The sequence below is a fragment of the Dromaius novaehollandiae genome, chromosome 9, assembly GCF_036370855.1.
Source record: "Dromaius novaehollandiae isolate bDroNov1 chromosome 9, bDroNov1.hap1, whole genome shotgun sequence".
Classification (NCBI taxonomy): Eukaryota; Metazoa; Chordata; class Aves; order Casuariiformes; family Dromaiidae; genus Dromaius; species Dromaius novaehollandiae.
Genome location: NC_088106.1, coordinates 23,622,590 through 23,640,850, shown reverse-complemented (window position 1 = coordinate 23,640,850; position 18,261 = coordinate 23,622,590).

Here is an 18,261-nt window from a genome sequence, read left to right as displayed (position 1 = left end):
AGGGCCTTGCACAACAGCAGTATTTATCTCAGGAAGCAAAAGCACTTAAGAGCTTTCACACACTCCAGCTTTTAAGTGGGATGTATTATTTAATGAAGTGACCAGAGAAGTTATCTTGAGTATTAGACATTGAATGTAAATTTACTTTGGAAACTGGATTTTCAGGCACAAAGTCAGAACATTCATGATCTCCTGATCTATTCAGCACCAAAGGTGGACATCTAGCAAACAGGAATAGGACATCTGACTGCATATACTTGTCCCAGGGACATGAGTTACATCAGCCCTGTTCTAAGAAAAATCAGTTGTCCTTTACATTTAATATCACATATATAATCCTATCTTAAGGCTGTTTAAGACATGGCCAATGAACAGGCTTTGAGATGGAGACTTCAAGAAAGTTACTGGAAAGCTTTTAACAGGGGCCAGCCTTTTCACCATCAATATGTGCATATTTGTCTAAATAGAAAAACTCACAATTTTTTTGATGTGGTGAACATACTTAACTCTGAGCTTGTTAAATCCCTGTGTGGATACTCTAATTTGGAATTAGAGTAGTGTACAGTTTTAAAATTAATACAAACCAAGGGGACACAACTTTAACTTAGACTAATTAAGAGTGAATCTAAAGTGAATCAGTTAAATCAACTTAAACCTCTGGATGGACACGTCTAATTCAGAATTAATCTTTCAGTCCCCTGTGCAAGCAAGTTCTGAACTACTGGCGAGACATTTATTTATTAGATACCTCTCATCAGCTTCAGCATCTGAAGCAGGCATTCAGCACTGCATGTAAAGTTTGTCTGTGCAAATTAATAAGTCTTATTGGTCTAAAATATGGGACTATATGTCTCTAATGTTGAAAAAATTCCATAGAAAAATGGATGTAGCACTGGCTTTTTAAAAGTTGATACCTGATGATTAGAAGCAAGTGCTTTTTTCTAATGGAAATCTTTGCTTTATACAGGTTTAAAATGCTAACTTAATTTATTTAATTGGCAGTTGGTAAACCCATATAATAAACCCAAGCCTATGTAGTAAACCTAGCTGAATAAACCTAAGCCCTATGTAATAAACCTAACTTTATAAACCTAAGCTGAGAACAGAAGTACAAGGAAAAGCAAAATGGTAATCCAAGTCAAAGGAGTTTAAAGGCCTAATGTCACTGCTTAAGTTAGAAATATTTTGATGGATTGGTTCAAATTCTTATAAGACCAGTAAACAGTCAGAAAACTTGATGTGAAAAACAAATAATTTTTAGTTTAGAAAATTTCCTACTTGTTTTTTTGAAAGTAATTGCAGCAAGAAAGTAGAATCTGCAACCTCACATGCTAAAAAGTATTGTTCTTTTATTTATACTATATATTGCACAACTACAAAATCGCTCCAGTGGAAACACTAAAATAACAGAACTCCTGCAATAAACCATGATTCCTGCCTGCTTCTCTACCGCTTGACAGATACCCCTCTCCTCCCCCCAAGGAAATGGGTCACCATCACTAAAGATATCCTTGTTAAATGCACATTAGTAAGCCTAACTCTTCCCCCCCCCCCCACCCTTTCAGGTTTGATCCTACAGTCACCGTAAAGATTGACAAAACTCACATTTGATTTGAAAAGCTCAGAATCAAAACACAAGGACAACCCAAACACTGAGTTTCTCTATAAATTCTTCTGTGACAGCATTTAACTTCCAAAGCCTCTCAAAATTAAATACGGATCAAGTGCCATTAGTGTCAGGATCTTTAATGGTACTAGCCTCTTTGGTATAAAAACACCTAAACTTCTTATGAGGTCCAATTTAAAGAAAATTCCCTAATTTTGATCTTTAAAAATGTGCTTAGTAAGATGCATGAGTTTAGTATTTACCTCCATAGAGTAAGACATTATATATAGGTTTCAATATACTTGTGTTAAAATAAACATTGAAATATCACCCCACAAAAGAATCATCTTTTGACTTACCTGGCACCTACTTTGACTTACGTCATTGCAATGGACATATGGATTCTCACCCACAGAGAAGCACAAAGGCAAAAATTCAAAGGATATACTTGCACCTGGAATCCTTCCCAGGTAGGGGAGCAAATTCAAAGTTTCTAGAGTCATCTGGAATTTAAGGCAGTTAACCTTAGATACGGGAACTCCAGACGGAGGTGCCCCTTTCTTTCAGATCCTCCAAAATCTCGCAGGTATTATGTTTGTAATAAAAGAAAAATGAATATCAGGAATAGTCAATACGATTTGTCTGCAGCACACTGGAGACAGATGTATGTTTTTATCCTGTGTTTTCTCTTTAATGCCTTTTGGGTTCTATGTCTTTAAAAAATACATTGAAATAGAAGTTTAAGATATTTTAGCCTCCTTATTCCAGCACTCAAAGAAGTTCAGGAGATGACAGATTGAAGCACATTACGAGTTGAACTACATATTTTTTCAGTACGCTAAAAGAAGCATCCGAACTGTGCCACTGACAATAGCCGTATGCATAATGCTGTGTGGAAAAAAGGGGGGAAGCAGGGATACTGGTTTGCTATATGCTTGAATGAGCATTAAAACATCACCCTAGAGAGAAGATATTTCTGACAACGGTTTGTAGGGAGGCCACCTGTGATAACCTGAAGCAATGCTACACAACTTCCTTATTGCCATTATTTAAACAACTCGCTTCAGCACTCATCATTTCGTCAGGCAATTCTGTGCTTACTGAAGAAAAGCTTACGTATCACTTCAGTTGCTGCTCTTACCATTTTCAGTCTTGATTAGCATCAGGACATAAAATTAGTGACCCTTGTGGCTGCTTTGGAATTCCTAGACATTGTTATATAATATGTGCAACATAACAAATGTCAGCTATAAAAGCAAAGCAGGAAAATTGGATAATATCAGTGAAGTGCAATTAAGAAACTAGTTAAATGGGCAGCGCGAAATGTCTTCATCCCAGACTGAGCTCATGTAGTGCACAACCGCCTAAATTTCTGAACAGAAAATTGCTATTTTTCCCTAGTGACGGAAGCAGGAAACTACTCCAGCCAGAGAAATTAGCAACTCCATTGCATTAACTGTATGTATCAGCTGTAAATTAACTGCATATTAATTAACTCTACTATTATTAACAGTTTACAGCTACTATTAATTACCATGTAACTAATGTAACATTAACTGTGTATTAATCTGCACATGTGCTTCTGATGCTATCAGGGAAGCAAAAAAATACTCCTAGGGGCAAACTGGCATAACCAACGACGTTATGCGAGGACGCTGTGCCACGAAGCACCCCGCTGCTGCTGCCCGCTCGGAGCCCACGCCGCAGCGTGGCCCCCACGCGAGAGCGGGCGTGCCCGCAGAAACGTGGCGGCACGCCGAGGCAGCACGGCCGGAGCGCTTCACCGGGGGACGGGGCTGCCGGTGCCGCTTCTCGGCGCGACGGAGCAGCGCCCGGCGCCGCCGCTCCGCCTGTTCCGGGCGGGCCGGGGCACCGTGAGGAGACGCAGAGCGGCCCGCGGCAGGCGCCCCTGCCCCGCCTCGGCGCACACCTGTCGCGACCGTTGGCCCCGCCCCGCCCCGCCCCAACGGTCGCCGCGTGCCGTTGCCGAGGAGCCACCACAGGTGACAGAACTGCAGCGTGATTCTGCATAACGCCTTTGCGGCTGTACGTACACAGCTGTGTGTTTTGTGTGTGTGGTTTTTTTGTTTTTTTTTTGTTTTTTTAAAAAAAAGACAACACTCTTCTTGAAAGGGAGTTGGAGGACTTTGGACCATCAAAAGACATTCCCCAGAAGACACGCCAGGAGAAGGGCACAGGTACTGCAATCTAACCTATCCTCTCTGATGTGAGAAAATCAAGATCAATGTAACACATATACCAAAGAAAAGACACCCAAATATCACTGAGGAAATGCCATGCATGCTGAAGTGATGTAGATGTGAGTTACATACTTCTTATAAGCTCCCTTTATGAATCTGCATAGATTATTCCTACTTAGAGTAGGAATGAATACTCTGAGTTTGCATTCCAAACTGTTACAAAAACATGGTTTAAAAAAAAAAAAAAAAACACAAGAAGTCCATGCATATTTATGTGCACCCCTACAAGCATGCCTGCAGACAGTGAGCAAGAGAGCTGCCTGATATTTAGCAGAGTAAATATTAAGTGTGCAAGCTATGCTACTCATCCAGCCTTCTTCCTAAGGAAATGGAAAGGAAGAAGGGCCTTCAGAGGGTAATTCATACCAGCTTTCGGTACAGCCATAGGCAAAGAACTGCTTCACCTGCTTCGGAAAGCTAGGCTACTATCTTGCCCTAGGTATCTACCTTTTAGATAGTTAAAGCTTGGTGAAATTAATCCATTTTTAATATGTTGAAGCATGGAAATACACAATTAAAACATGTAAATCACTTCACTCCAGCTTTATAGAGATATTTGATGCCTGAAATTTGTTTTGATTTCAGTTCTTCTGGATAATGAATTGTGTAAGTGAGGTGAGTAAATTGTGTGCATACCAGACAAGGGATAATAAAACTACTGTATATTATGATGTAAGGTATGTATTTAACAGATAAACCATTTTTGCTGATTTACAGTTTTTGAGATTTTTAGCATTTGTATATCCTAGCACCATAAATCCTGGCCAGATTGGAATTATAAATCCAGCCACACTGTCCTGGAAAAGTAAGGCTGAATTACATCCAGTCCATCTTCTTAGAACATTATAAAAATAGTCCCAAATAGCTTTTATATATATAAATAACGCTTTTGACTTTGAAAATCTTGTGATGCTTCATACCAGGACTGCAGGACAAAAAGGATTTCATGTGTGCAAAGTGGGAGGATATCTGGCTTTCAAATGGTAATAAATGATTCTAATTCTGATGAATCATGACATACGAGAACCGAAGAATTTCACTGATCAAAAGCTGGATATTTCCTGTCCTCAACCTCACCCATATGAAGGAGAAGCTCCATATTTGGAGGCAAAAGAAATCTCATTTATTTTTATTATGTAACAGTGGCTTGAAACTTCTCACTAGTTTGGAATGCTAATGATATTCTACTGGAAATTGCTAGAAGGGCAGTGAATAGAGTAAGTGGCAAAATATTCAAAAAAATATATAGGTTCTTTTTTTAAAAAAAAGGATCTTTAAGCATTTCAAAGAATAATGAAGATACTGAACCCTAAAGAATTTTGCATAGTCCAAGTTATAAAGCATGATACATTCCTTGACAGGACACTTCATAGGGGAATTAAGACTGAGAACATTTGTTCATAATTTAATATTAAGAAATATCATGAGAAGGCCATAAATTATTTAAAAACTAAACACTGCATATCCAGTTCAGATTACTATGCAATACACGTGCAATTATGATTACAGAATTTAAAAGTTTACAGTCCTATATTAAAGTCAATCAGCTCTTTAAGGTGTGTGTGTTTGTTCAATTGCCAGTCATTACATGACAATGTATTTTAAACAGAACTCAACTTTATTAGTGGAGTCCTGCCTAGCCTAAACATTCATTTACTGAGCTAAATCATACATAGTTGATAACTTACCGTTTCCATTCACTAGCAGCTGTACAGAAGTGTCCTTTCAAAAGTTATACAGTTTCATGATGTTATGAACATTAAACCAAATAACCATTCCTCCAAATTGATTTATTACATGGTTCATAACAGTAGAAACCAGCAGAACTTGTAAAACTGACCTCTTGTACCAACACCTAATACCAGAGGATCTCACACCGCAGCAAGTGTGATGTACCAATGGACAAGTCACATACAGAGAACAAATCCAAAAGCACTATCTATATATGTGTTCGTACATGTGCACTATATGCATATCGAGCAAGGTCTGTAAAATTATTGAGAACAGCAGTCAGATTGCTGTATGTGGCTTGCATGATTAGTAAGGCATAGAGATGTATAACGCATTACTACAGAGCCACATAAGGCACCGGCAGGCAGTGCTTCACTTACAGGTTAGATTCAGTTAACAACAGAGGAATACAACTGCAAGACTACCTGGATCATCCCATTCTGGCCTCTTCATTCACTAGCAGAGAAGACCGTCAGAAGGATTTTCAAAATTGCATGTTTTCTACCCTGCACATAGTGCACCCCAATATAAAAGAAAACAAAACACTTGATAAGAAATTAAAAACACTATTTAAAAACTAGTCCAAGAAGATAAATAGCCTCCACGTGCCAGATGAGAGAGCAAGAGGAATCAAGAGCATCTAATATTCTAGACCTTCATGTAGTAATGGGGCCAGTTAAGGGAAAAAGCCCAAGTGACCTTAGGGAAATGGAGAACAGAAACAGGTAATAACAAGCCCCTGCATTCTTATCAAAGGAAAAGTCCTCTTTCACTCCTGTTTTTGCTGTCCCCTGCAAGGAGGACATGCCAATCAAATACCATGTAGTAGACCTAGGAGACCCCCTAGTTTGACAGATGATTTGCAACTCCTCCACTAGCAAGTTTCCCACAGATTTCCAAAGACTCATCACCTCTGCTTTGATGCAACTGAGATGCTGGGGCCATTGGGACAGCAGCACTGGTGAGTCCCCACATGGACCATCACTTCCAGGAACAGACACCTGAGTGATTGGACAGCAGCACTGGTGAGTCCCCACATGGACCATCACTTCCAGGAACAGACACCTGAGTGATTGGAACAGTCAGAAATGCTGTTTCACAAACAGTTCCAGTTTGCCTTTTTATAGTACTTTTAACAGATTTCTTCCTGCCCTAGTCATTTGTTCCTGGTCTTCTACCGAAGGTTTGCACCTTCTCACTTGGAAAGAGGTCACACAACCAGCTGACTATGGATTTGGCACACAGGCTGGAAGGAGATGAGCCTCCCAAAGTATACCAGCTGGTGATGAAATGGAAACTTTTCATAGGGGCACACCAGTCTTTAAAGGGCTTCTAACCTTACATAAGTTATTTTCGTATTTGTTCTAGCTTTCATTCAATGTGTTTATCAGGCCGTTAACATTTTTTGTTACTCTTCACCCCAGATTTGCAGATTAGGTTATCCTGTAATTACTGATATATAGACAAGGCTCATTACATAAAAGTGTTATTACTGGTGGGTTTGTTTATTATTTAATAGTAACTGTGGCACTGATCATTGACAGAAGTTGAATAAAAGATTATAAAAAGCAATCATATATATTTACGCTAGAAGAGAGAGGCCTTCAAATATCATGGATGAAGAAATGTATGCGTAACACTTATTCAAAGAATAGTTAGGCATACTGGCATAAGAGTAATCAAAAATAATATAGTCAGCACCTCAAAAATGTTATAAAGGATCTGTGTATTGATATCATAATTGTAATGCTTTGTAAGAAAATGCTTTACTGAGAATAAAGAAATTTGTATACCTTTTACTTGGTCCTTCATTTCTCTAAGTTTAGGGGCACCATTGGGAGTGGGGAGGAAGAGAGTAACAAATTCTTGTAAAAGCAGTATCTTGCACTGAAAATTAATAGAAGTAATAGTCTTCCAATAGCAATAATAATATTCTTCAAAAAGGGAGCAATAACTTGTTTAATTTCCCAATTCTAGAAAACACTCACCTGTTACTGTAGTTTCTGCAAATAATCAGAACTAATAAAATACATACAATTTTAAGTTTAGCACAATATTCTATTGCCACATTAAAGATACAATAAAGACATTGTCTTGAACCTGAGCAAAGTTTTGTTAATAACAAACTTTAATCTTTAAAGTAACGATAAGCCTTCCCTCAAACCATACCACTGTTTGTTACCACTTTGCGTAATCTATCACAACTTCTACATTAACCATTTAATAAATAGAAGAGGTATTAGGAGACCAGATCAACCCAGCAGAACACACACTTTGTCCAAGGTATCAAATTTTGAAGAGAACCTTCTGAAGTCAACTCTGATCATGTTACAGAACCACTTGTCTTGATTTATATTTACAAGATCATCACTAAAAAAAAAAAAAAAAATTAAGTTTATACATATGACTAATGTAAGTGGTGATAAACTGAAATCCATTGTCCAAAGTAACATTCTTAAGGATGACTTTGCAGTATTTTAATGACTGATTCTTAGAAAAGCTAAATATTCATCATCCAATAACTCTAGAAACTACTTCCTGCAATGTTGCTTTAAAGTTTTTTTTAAGAAAATCAAAAATGTGGAGAAAAAGCAGGAAAAAATCCTATAAAATATACTTTTTTCCAAAGCACATTTTAACTGAATTACTTCCTAACAATTCACATTCCTACAACTTTCATCTACTCTTTCCAGCGTGATCATCTCTAATCATAGTCAATAAATCCTGCTGGAAAAAAAATCTGTGCAAATTATCTCAATAACCTTGTCCTTGTGCATATGACTTAAATATACAGATTTGTTCTACTCCCACCTATTTTATTACTACTATTAACAGCAGAGCAGGTAGAGCTGCCTTTTGTTAAGGTTTTCAAATACTTCCATTATAGTGCACTATTTTTGCTTGGGTATAACTTACTAAATTTCTATGAGAAGGAGCCAAAGTTGTAAATCCCTGGGGAACTTAGAGCATTAGATAAAAATCTAATCCACAGTGAATTTAAAAGTGTACCTTTTTAATTTTCAGCTAAATAACTCCAACCTCATTCATTGTGTCATATCTAAACTTCAAGAGGTAAGGTCAGTGCCAAGTTTCCTGTTCAGTGCTGGACAAAGCTTAGTTTTCTGCCAAATTACATACGCTCTTTTGTCATTAGAGTTTAACTTTTTTTTAAACAAAATATGTGCATCTAGCTGCACTGCGAAAATAAGTGTTAGTCAGTGAGCCTTTGAATGAACTAATGAAGTTTTATCACTCTGCTTTTTGATTTATGAATCTTTTTTGAATTAGCAACTACCTTGTACAAATCTCACCTTGCAGTTCTTGACTTGTGCACAATCAATGCATACAGCTACTTAACATCTATGAAAAGGCAGTCTTTTGCTTAGTCTGCCAAAACCAATAAATTAGGAGTGTTAGCTCTGTATTAGGGAGAATTTCTGCTTTGTAATTTGAATGAATTAGTCTTACAGCAATCATAGCTGTCCTTAAAAATCCAGGCTTGTATAATATAATACTGCAGTGTATTCAATAGGGATATTTTCCCAAAAATGTAGACTACAGCAGAGAGGTTCAAGTCAGATTTCAAAAAGAGAATTAATCCACCAGTTTATATTCTTCCTATTACTTTATTTTGTCCTAATTTCCTATTCATGCTGTCTTTGAATACAAATACAAAATAAATCTTAATGTCAAAACTATGAATACAAATCAGAACATGAAATGTCAGGACCTATACATGTTCCTATTACGCCTGTATGTTAGTGGAGATAATTTTGGTGCTGCTGAACTTGCAAATATTTTAAAGGAATTTGGAAATGAAGGGAAGACAGCTTGCGATGGTAAATTGCATATTAAAAGTTCAGTCTCTCTCTGACACTACTGCATTTTACTAATGGGTGAGAATGATTACTCCCTTTGAAGTCAGTCGCTGCACTGCTCTGCAAATTTAGATTGCCATGTGATAGGTACATCCTGAGTTGTCAGTGAGTGATCATTTAAAAATGTTGTGAAATAATTTAACAAAATGTTTAATGAATATGCAAATGTCAGGCAGGAAGATAAGTCATGTTTTCCTTCCCTGGTTTAAGTAAAAGAATAAATTATTGAAAATAGAGGCAGGAGTCAGCCACCTGTAAATTCACTTAGAAAGGAGGGTGTAAGGGACAAAAATGTTCTGTTCACTACCTCATTATGGGACATACTGCCAAAAACACCTTACGAATGGCCAAATTTATTCCTTTATCTGTGAGATAAGAAAACCTTTGTGTCCTGGCCCCCTCTAGAAAGATGGTTCAGCTCCTCCTGTCCTCAGCTCCCACAGAGAGCATGTTTCAAGTAGGGAGCTCCACCAGGGCAGAAGCTACAAGGCATGCAGCCAGGGAGCAGGAGGCCAAGGACCTGCCTTGCAAATGCAGTGACCCATTAGGATGATTTGGGGTTTGCCACCTTTCTACAGGGATTGTTTTCTGAGGAGAGTTTGAATGTCCTTCAGCCTCACCACAGGTTCCTAGCAGTGAATACCAGTCAAAACATACTACATTTCATTACACAAGTCTAGCACGAACTGCAAACCTATACATACCCATGAATGCCATCCATACTGAAGCCTGTGCTGCTGCTTTGTCACAGCTATTGTCATCTTGGCTAAAAGTAAACTTTTAGTTGCTTTTTTCGCTGTATGGATGTTCCCTTTAGCTCTATGAGGCTTAAGACTACTTTGAGGTTATTGCTGGAGAAGCAGTGAACAGGGGGAGGTGAAGTTACAGAGCAGGAAGGCATGCTGAATCCCTCTGGGATTACAGCACTGCAGAGCATTCCATATGACAAATATTTTTGCAATAGAGCAAATCCTTCTCTCCCTTAGTCAAAAGACAGAGACAGGCTTCCCTGGGGAAAAAAGTGTTCAGAAATGTCTCCCTCTTTCTGTCTTACTGTGGATTTTTCTCTGCAGGAGTAGAAATTGGATGTCATTTTTACTGCATCCTCTTACAGTCAGTTCTCCCATGGAGTTCAGTGAGAATTCAAACTCAGTAAAGGCACAAGGATCTGCGCAAGGAAGTCACCACCAGTCACACTGCAATCCCAGCAACAGCACAATCAAAGGGAAGGACTGATAATTTTGCCCAGTCCAACTCTCTGACAAACTAAGCGAATGCAAGATACATATTTTGCCCCTTCAGATATTACATGATGATAGTAATTAGTTTCCAGATTAAGAATATAATAAAGTGGTTTAGCAGCTGATGTTTCCATTTTTTGTGAGGAAACACTAGTTCTTCACATCCAAAGGCAGAGCTAGGCTCTATTACAGAATTTAAAAGTAACAGAACAGGCAGAGGGCTTCATGTTGAGATGTTTCACCAGGAAATTTGAAACAAACCCTGTCACAGAGAGTGATTTAATTACCTTAATGCCATTACATAACACTGGGTCATGAATTAAGCCAAATCTGAAAATAGCAAAGTAAGAGTGTTCTGATACAGAACAATCATGTATAAACTGAAGATGAGTTTCCGAACAGTTTGTGAGCTAGATTATTTGAATGGGAGATAAAGTCTGTGTGGTGATCATTGATCGGTTATACCAAAACAGCCTAAAACCAGAAAATTTGGGGTATATGATTTTACTTTTTAATAGCTTTTCCCACAAGGTGGTTCATGTATAGATGGTATAAACTACACCTTAATAATTGATGGATAGTAACTACATACTGTGCAATTTTTAAATTGACACAAAAAACAACTGAGACCTCTACTTCAACAGGTATTTTTTTTTCTTTCTTCCCTTCTTGATCTATACTGTTTTTTTTTTAATCTCAGTGCTTTTCAAATAAACAAACAAGATTAAATATGATGACATGAATTTCAGAACAGCCTGAATCAGGGTAATAGCCGTAATTGGCATTAAATGTTTCAACTGCTAAGCAAAAGATGAGTTATTGCCATGAATAAAAAGCAGCTAAACTCAAATGCAGCATCCCAGTATTAATGTAATAAGCAGAAATTTAACCTGCCACACTCATATTTGTTATACTCTTGATTTCCGTACACCATAGTAGTAAGCCCAACTTAAGAAGAAAAACTGAGCCCAGCTGGAAAGCTCTCTGTTCTACAGCTAAAAAAAAGAGAACTAGTGTTCAAAATTGAAACATGTTACTTTGAACTGACTTTCTACCATGAAATAATACTGGAAACTAGAATTTATGAAAAAACTGTTGAAACAACAATCCTTCATTTGAATGACAAAAAAATATATTCTTTGCATGGGACGGAAGAAATTGGAGAAGGCAAAGTATTCTGGAGACGATGTGGTATGATTGGAAAAAATAACACAGCAGAACAGAATAGTCTACAGGCAAATCCTCCGGCTACAAAGTACACACCAGAGAAACATTTGGATTATGGAGCAATAATGCCAACAGACTCTCTACATCAGAACTGCCTAGAAATGAAAATAATTAATTTCGTCAACTGTACAGTTAATATAATACCTGATACCTCCAGCAAAATCTTCCTGGTAGATTCTTCACAGAGTAACAGAATCAGGTAAATTCATTTTTCTCTGGAATGGGAAATCATTAAGATAATAAATTTTAATTTATTGTTAAGATAAAATTCGTAAAATAATAAGCAATATATGTTTCAAATAGTTTGTGAATGGCTCAGTCTTTAATATTAAACATTAAAATTAGAATACTTAAGTATTAGTTATACTTGCTCTCCCATCTTACAACATTTTAGCTGTATGGTTGTAACACCTTGGACCAGTACAGGTAGATAGGTGCAATTTAGGGCATCCCTGCTCCATGCTTCATAGCAAAGTGTTAGGCCCAGACTACATTTGCTTTCCTTCACAAACATGTATTTTTAGAAAATTAGATTCTAATTGTAAAATTTCATTTGACACTGAAGCTTGGTTTGTAAAGGCTTATAATATGGGTGCAACTTTTTAACAGATCTAAAAAATACCTCCTGTGAAAACTGCCAAATTTTAAACAGAATGGATGGAATTCAGTGGACTCTATTACTTTCAAAAACCTGTCAGTTCAGCTATTTCAAGTTCAATTTTAATACTTTTGTTCACTTTTAAAATGCAATCTGCTCTGGGATGATTCCCAATATAGCAATCCAAGTCTACAGAAAAGACCATAGCATGAGAAATATTGTACTAAACTCTTAACTAACCTTGTGTTATAACTTTCTCAGTTTGTGGCAAACTTTTGAAAAATGCAATAAATGTTCATACTGGAATGACAGAAAGCAGTCCAAGTATATTGATGAGTAAGTACATCCATATACATCTCACCCATATACATCTCACGCTCTTCTTGGACCTGTAAAGAATTTTTCCATTATTTTTTCCTCTTTCAAGTCAATGGAGAAAACCAAAAAGTTCAAAGTTAATTATTTCTTTCATACTGCATAAGTGCTAAGTTAGAAAGTACACATCATCCTGAGAAACAGAGAAACACAATTTAATGATGGTTCTTTGGAAAGAAGTTTCTTAATGAGGAAGAGAGCACAGAAACTGAGATGCTGCTTGAATTGTGAATGAAAGACTGTATTTCATTTTTATTTTATATCTTCTTTGTTGATGGCTGTTCACAACCAGATGCTGACTTCAACTTTTCTAATCTCTTCACAGCAGGAGAAAATAATCATGACCTAGCCATAATTCTTTTCACTCAGCAGTCATTGAAAAAAAGCTGTCATTCAATTTCTTCCGTGCAGCTAATAAACTAGAGAGATTTTTCCTTTCTTAGACTGTACAGGCAACCAGAAAGAGACCAATAATAGAGAAAAGGCCCATAACAAAATGGAGCTGGGGAAATCCTATTCGTGCTGCTGACAAACTAATCATTGAGTTTACCATTTCCTTCTTCAAACCGCCAGTCAAAGTATTTTTCAGTGCTTTATTTGAAAGCTGCTAATAAAAAAAAAGAGTAAAATGAACAGGGCATACAGAATAGCACAAAATTCATGCTGATTTTTAAATAAGCTTCCATTAATTTGACAGTTATCTATGAATTATTTCCTGTTTTGTTCTTTTTTCCCCATTTTTTTCCCCGAGTTATCTTTTCTCCTGCAAACAACCGAATGTGAGCAGATGCCCTGAATGGCACTTGGTTGCTACAATAGCTTTCAGCAGATTGCCAGATTAATGCCAAAATTGGTTTCCACATTGCTAAATATTCTAACAATTCTGCTCTTGGAAATCCTGTCCTTTGGGTTCTGGAGCAATCCAGAATGAGCTGTGTAACCGGCACAGGCCACAAAGCAACAAAGGTAATAAAATTCTGTAATGTCTTAATATTAGATGATTGTCTAGAAAAGCTGAGAAGCTCAATGTGAGAGCAGGTAGCTCTAGTTTACATAGTATTTTTGTGGTTCTGCAGTGTGCAAAGCATCTCTTGGGACCAGATCTTTCACGAACAATTTTAAAACATAGTACACTGGACATTACCAAGCACTCAATATAGGTAATTATTCCTGCTCTGCTTTCAAACAGTAATATAGGTACTGTAGAACAGCTTTCCCAAGTTATTAATATGAGCAAGATAAAGATGCTTACATAGACTTCTCCCCTTTCATCCTGAACTGCCTATTTCATATCTGTTTTGTTAAACACAGCCTTTGGTTAAATAGAGAAGTAATTATTAAAAGTGTCACAGGCATGCTAAAAATAATTTCTCAACATACAGTAAATAAGTCGATAAGTTAATTTGCCTATTCAAGCTTTCTCCTACTTCCTTGGGGCTTTTTCATCTTGAGTGCATAGCTGCTTAACTTGAAATGCATGTTTCCTTTCCTTCCATTTTTGGTTTCACCTGAAAAATTGGGTCATGGTTATATTTATAATAAAGATAGACATGAAGCTTTGTACATCTTTAATCAGCTTGCTTTCTAAATTCAGCTGATTAAAAAGAAGCATGAAGAAAACCTGAACCTGTCCTGGTCCGAGTTTTGGTGAACAGAAGTGCTGGTGCTTCTAGACTGATGGTAGTTTCAGCCTATGAGCATGACAGCTCAGCTGAGCCCTTAGTGCTTCATACATCTGTAGCGATTCCCATTGATACTCTGCAAGGCAGCCAGATCAAACACAGCATTTGTTTTACTCCTTTCCAATACAAACACTCACTGCTAAATTTATGGTGCATGCCAGAAATATACCAACCAAGGAAGTGACACAAGCCTATTAAATTCTTACATTAACATGACTGTCTGATATGTTTACTTGAACTCCCAACAAATCAAAGCGATAAAGTAACTTAAAGCAGATCAAACTACAACTGTTGGCAAAAGTTTCTGAGCTACAATCATACAATGCTGCAAGTTCAGGTTACAGATAGGGAGAAAACATGCTTATGCTGGGCTGGAAAATTGGAATCGCAACGATGTTTCCTTTTGGGTGTTTTTGAGAGAAGTTAAAAAGATGTATTCTCGCTACTAAATTGCTTAGGTAATTGTCCTTGTAGAGTCTCATATTAAAAATTTATGCAGAAATGTAAGTAACTAATAATAAACCCTGAAATAATTAGATTGAAGGAAATGAAACTATTGATGCTGAAATAGGTTAAAGGGTTACAGTAGACTTTCATACTCATTAGGGTGATTAATAAACTTCAGTTCAAAATAATCAGAATACCTTCAAACTATTGCCTGGCATGGACCCAGTAACACTATGAACTGGATAGCTAACCAGTAAATTTTTTATATGTGTTTGAACCATCAACATCTAATTCTCAGTTGTCTGTGAAATGTTTATTTCTTCCTTTAAATCCAGACATAACAATAGCAGTTGTGAAGCAGATACTGTCAAATTCAGAGCTGCTTAAATGGCAACCACTGTATTAGTACTTGATAAATAACTCAAACTTTCATATTACCCCAATGAAATCAACACTAATATCCCCACAGTTCTAACAGTAGGAGAGAATGCTGGAACAAAACAATTGACTGGAGCACTGCAAGGCCTTGGATTCTCATGCTACTGGTTGAGGGTCAATTTAGAAAACACAGAAGTGATGCTGGTATCTGATGAAACAGCCAGAAGAGATGACAGAAAGAATATTTGTTTTATTACCAGAAGAGCTCTTCTGCTGTCTGTGGGACTGAGGCACCTTCCAGAAATGGATTGGTTCCTAGCAACTATTAGTAAAACACTAATTAATGCAAACAGAATACTGCACTTTTCCCCCTTGTATGAAACACCTAGAAGTTTCAGTTTTTCCTTTTGGACACGAAGTGTGCAGTTCACATGTGCATGTTACCTCCAGATGCAAAGGGCAAGAGTCCACCTGAGTCTAGACAGGGAGGGCCCTGGTCCAGCAGGGACAATGACCCTCTGCTGCAGGTGTATGTGGAGGCAAAAACGTGCCAAAGAATGAGGTGCCTTGTGTCACCTCTGGCAGTCAAAATGGCCACATACTTCTTTCCAGCAGGGGCCTGGGACTGGCTTTCAACATACACTGGGGCTTAAATTCACACCTCTAAACTGAGACACCTGAACTGCTCTAGGCAGAATTTGCCTTTGGATTGGATTACCACAATGTGCTGTACACAAAGTGATCATACAGTCTTGTCAGAAGTTCCACATGATGTCAATAGGTCATTTCTTAGGCTGAGTATGTTGCTGGGAGGAAATTAAATTGATATCTCTGTCTACTTTGGCTAACTTTTATGAATGGAGGAAAAAAATAAGATTAGGGTGTTAATTTTAACCTCAAAACATTAAATAGCCTGAGAGCTACCTACTGTTATAATTGAGAATGTCAGAGCTCAAGTCCTCACATATAAAATGAGGCTGAAAACACATTTTTCTTAATCAAGTCTCATTAGCTTTGTCACTTCCTCTTCCACTGGACTAAAATTTTATTAACCTCCATGCTGCTGAATCTATTGCCTTGCTCTGACCCTCTGGTGAGAGAACAGAATGGTTTAGCATATTTTCTTCAGCTGAATTACTAATTTATACATATGCTGGGCAAGAGTTGGCTACAGGTATAACCTATTTTTAGCAGCAATTATTAAAAAATGCCAAAGAGGAGCTTAAATTAAAAAATGTCTCCAAGAAATACATATACATAAAAGAAAATGGTTAGCCATTTACATGAGCATGTAATAAAAAGGAAAAAATTCTGGTCCCTACACAAGGGTCCACAAGTTCTTGTACAGAACGCGTAACCTGGAGAAAACGGACAATTTTCATTGTACCATAACAGTTTTGTCTGACTCAAGTTCATTGCTTTGTGTTAGCTGAGATTTTGTCTTACCCGGGTATCTATAATCATTAGAAACAGTCCAGGATAAGTGTTTTTCCATGTAAATGTACAATTTATAGTATCTATATGCTAATTGAGAAAACCAAACAAATTTGAATAGACAAATTTCAATGGCATTTCCATTATTAAACTATGAACTAGACCATTTCTGCAGACAGCAAATCACCAGATTTTACTTCAGAAGTATTCATTTGGTCACTGAAGGACTCCAATTATTAATTTAATAGATATTGCTTTATGTACTTTATTATAGTAATAAGAAAAGTCATGTAAACTCTGGTTCTAGAGATGTGAAAATTATTCCACAAATTAATTTAAAAATATGCTATGTATTGAGAAGGTATAAGTAGTGTCACAAAGAACTCTTAGAGATTTAAAGTCAGGTTTCCAGTCTTGTTATGGAGATTCACTAACAAACCCTGGCACTCTTCAGGAACCACAGAACCTCATAGGACTTCACAAAGGGCAGAAAGCTGCTGACCAACAGGACTAAATGAAGGAGCGGGCAAAGTTCAGAACTGCTGAAAAACCAAAGAAACTAGTTGTCCCTGAAGGAGAAGAAAGATAGCGTTTTCCAGTTTGAAACTACTTCACTGAAGTTGGGTTTGGAGAAACTGGATCAATGCTATCAGTGTCAATACAGCAGCACCATCTTAGCAATACGCTAATTTGAGCTTTAAAACTGTATTTACAATAGTAATCCTCTAGGAATGAAGATGATGTAATGCCTATAAGTGAGGCAGAAATGGCAAGGAATTGTCTACAAGGACATTATGAACAATCAGCTTGAAATAGAGTTAATAATAGAGGATTTCAGTATCTCCTGAATAGGAAATTCCTTAAATAATAAAAATTAAAGTATGATTATAAATAAGGAGATATTTGCATAACAGTAATACAAACAGACTGAGCTACAGCCCCTTGGCTGAGTGATGCACTTCAGGAATTAGCAGACTTCAGAGTGGGAACTTCACTGATTCTCCCTTAGTTCTCCCACTGAAGCCTCCCAGGCCTTAGTGAAATCTGAGGGAAATAAAGGGGAAAAAAAATATCAGCGGAATTTGACCCCTCCATACCTACACACACACCCCTTCATCCTCATCTTATCAGACAAAACTGTGCAAATAGGGCCAGTGGAAAACTAACTTTGATAGGGTCGATATTTCACCCCAATATGTACTTGTTTTAAAAGCTGAGCAGATGCCTGGTAGCAAATGATTTTGGATAATTTCTGGCATTCTTCTTTTGCTCTCTCCCTCTCTTCTAGAACTACTACACCGCATTCTGCACTGTGCAGTTTGCCTGTGTAATTCCCACTTGTGGCCTGTTCACTTTCCCTGCCTCACTCCTGCCTTTTGTGGGAGAAATGCTCTGGTTTTACA